Genomic DNA, 3,477 nt, shown 5'->3' with positions numbered 1-3,477 from the left:
CATTTTAGATTCATTTTAATAGCTTTTGTTATTTGATTTTGTTATCTCGATTCAACTCTATTTCATTAAAGAAGAGAACTGGGATTTACCCTCTTTTGATATCAAATTCAAATCAAGCTAGCCCAGGTTGATTTAATTTAAAATTAACTTAGACCTAGAACCTTTTCACTTGTGAGACTAGACATTAAACATCTTCGTTTACATCGAATTGGTTCTACCAAGCTTCATCAGAAGAATCTTCAGATAAGTACAATTTAATTTTCTACATTTTGGTTGGTGACATTCGTTCAGGAAAAAATCATCATGGGGTTTTTGTAATTGTTTAAGCCTATTTGAAAGACACAATTGTGAAGGTTTTAAGGTAAACCTTGGAAAACCTTATTTCATAGTGAAAGTAAATATCTCATGGGTGTGGATATTGGGAGTGGAGTAGTTGTGTGGTTGTTTGCTAACCGTTGGTGTAAACACATTCGAACCACTATAATTTCTAGAATTGTAGTGGATGATAGGATTTGTTTATGTGTGTGAATGTTATAATTTATGTTATGCACTTGTGGTGAATGGTGTAATTTTCTTTTATACACTTGTGGTGAATGTTATAATAGTTTAGTCTATTTCCTTTGCCTCTTCTAAGTTTGAGTTTTTGATACTTACAAACGTTCTAGTAAGGTTGTCCTACCATACGCCTTTGGTTTTTGGTGTAAGGTTGTCCTTAGAACTCAGTTTGTATTAACCTCTCATTACTTGTGCATTTGAGGTTGCTTATTATAACACCCCGGATCACAGAACCCGTGTAGACTACTCGTTTTCCAAAAACCCGAGCGTTAACCTTTAACAGTGGCTCAAATATCACCTACATTTTTTAAATCTTATTAGAGTTAACAATTTTAGCGGGATAGAAACAATTCAAGTGTAAGAGGGAGTCTAAATATACATAACTCAGATTTTAAGTGGTTACCCAAAAACTTATACAAACTAATGTCTTAACTTATTACAAAACATGATAGTACAAAATTAAAATAAACTGAAATCAGGAAAGAGAGTCACATGTCCTCTGACTCCTCTTAATCCACATGAACACAGTATGTACATCATTTATGTCTCCTGCACACTGAATACGGTTCGATGGCGTCAATGGCTATTGAAGTAAGGTATACCCCTCAAGATTTATTGTATCATCAATATAACTAAGCATAGCTAACAAGGGCAATGAATAACAAATACTACATAATGATTATCATGGAAATCAGATAAGGTTCATCAGATGCACATTCGTTAAATAAATTTTACCAAGATAATCTTATTTAAACGTATGGATGCATGCACATGCTCACAGACCTAGGGATGCATATCCAGCTGGTAAAAAAAGTCACCCAAGGAGAAGTAGCCACCCAGAAAAGTACTCAAAGGTACGCCCAAGGAGAACCAATCACCCTGAAAAGACTATGATATATAGATCACCCAAGGAGGACTAGTCATCTGGGAAAGTACACAAAGGTATGTCCAAGGAGAACTAACCAACTAGAAAAGACCAAAATACTATATAGATCGCCCAAGGAGATCTAGCCACCCACAAAAGACCAAAATACTATATAGATCACCCAAGGAGATCTAGCCACCCGAAAAAGACCAAAATACTATATAGATCACCCAAGGAGATCTAACCACCTGGAAAAGTACTCAGGGTATGCCCAAGGAGAACTAGTCACCCGAAAAAAGACCATGATAATATATAGGTCGCCTAAGGAGATCTAGCTACTCGAAAAAGTACTTAAGGTATTCCCAAGGAGAACCGGTCACCTGAAAAAGACCGCATGCCATGAGAATGCATTATTAGCCCAACCATTATTATTCCAATTTTAGACAATCGATTTATGAAAGCTCAAAGGTCACTATGGGGGGTTTATCACCTAGCATAGACTGACAGCTCAGGCATAGTGTCCCATTCCACCATCCCTGGCTCATAAGACTAACAAACAGGATGTTTTAAAGGTAACTGACACAATTAGTGGCCAAGTATAGTTCTACAAGTGGGACTTACCATCGCAAGGTTATACGAAGATGATCTGTTAAAGCCTCATAGGGCAAGTATCCCAATAAGCGCATAGGGCAAACAGTCCATCCTAAGGATATGATAAAATGGGATTGTCCCTAAAGCCACTTAGGCAACAAGTGATCCATAAATGGTAAGTCCATCGTGTAATTTCATTTAATCCATTTTACAAATGGCCACTAATTTGAGGACTTTTAAATACACCATACAATACTCACAACTGGTAAAACAAGTCATGTATGATATCAATAGTATCACACATATAACATGAGATATTTGAGATCTGTCACATGTTCAAATAATTGAAAGTAAATCCAACAATCAATCATTTATGAAGAGTCATTCAATTAGATATTAACATTAATAACAATATATTATGCAATCAATGAAATGAATAGACAAAGTTAACTATCAAGATATAGAGAAGCTTGAAGGGTGATCCTCACCTTAAGATGTGAATTCATTCCTTGCTTAATTAGGGATCACTAAGGGGCACTAAGTGTCCACTTTAGCCTAAAATACCATAATTCAATGGTTAGGATCTAATGAATGTAAATGTACTCCAATGGTTATGTATCTAAATATGGAAATTAGGAAACCCACTTTCCACATTTAATTTAGCAATTTAACATATATTTGTTGGTGGAAACTTAATTGGATGGTTCAAGAGATCATTTACCTTACCACTTCAAGATGACCCAAGAGTGCACTCAAACTAGGTTCCAAGAGGATCCAATTAATTAGACTTGTATAAGGAATTCAGAAATCCTACATTCAATCCAAAGATGGCTCAATAGTGTCAACTAAACTACAATTGATACTCTAATTTGGGGATATACAACTAACTCACCTCAAACAAGATGATCACTCCGTTGATTAAAAGAGGTAAATTCTAATGAGAAGAAGAATGATTTTACCTACAATCAAAACATTAATGATTAAAAATATCCCTAATTCAACTCTTAATTTAGCTTAGAGGAAGCATGGAGTTAACTCACCGAGTTGACAACTCAGCCCACTTGGCGTGTCACTTCGAGATGATCTCCCTCTTTTCTCTCAATCTCTCTTTCTTATCTTCTCGGTTCTTTTATTCTATGTCTCCTTCCTGCTTTGTTGGGATGACTAGGTGAAGCCCTAAACTCGACCAAAATAGGGCCAATATTAAGGTGACTCGGTCTAGACTTAACTTTGCAACTCGCTCAGGTTGAGATAGTGCGGCGGACAACACTTCCCGACTTCCTTCTCTATATTCTTCTTTTTTTTTCTCTTTCCTCTTCATTTTCCTTTCTTCTTCTTTGTTTCCTGTTGAAATGAACCGTCCAACCAATTGGCTAGACTCAGCAAGACCCGACTCGACGACAATTTCTCGAGTCGGCTCTCCCTATCTCTTGTTTCTCTTCCCTTCTCTCTTCTCCTTCCTCTAT

Source organism: Magnolia sinica, chromosome 1 (genome assembly GCF_029962835.1).
Source record: "Magnolia sinica isolate HGM2019 chromosome 1, MsV1, whole genome shotgun sequence".
Taxonomy (NCBI): domain Eukaryota; kingdom Viridiplantae; phylum Streptophyta; class Magnoliopsida; order Magnoliales; family Magnoliaceae; genus Magnolia; species Magnolia sinica.
The sequence above is the reverse complement of the archived record's forward strand: the minus strand, read 5'-3'. Positions refer to the sequence as shown.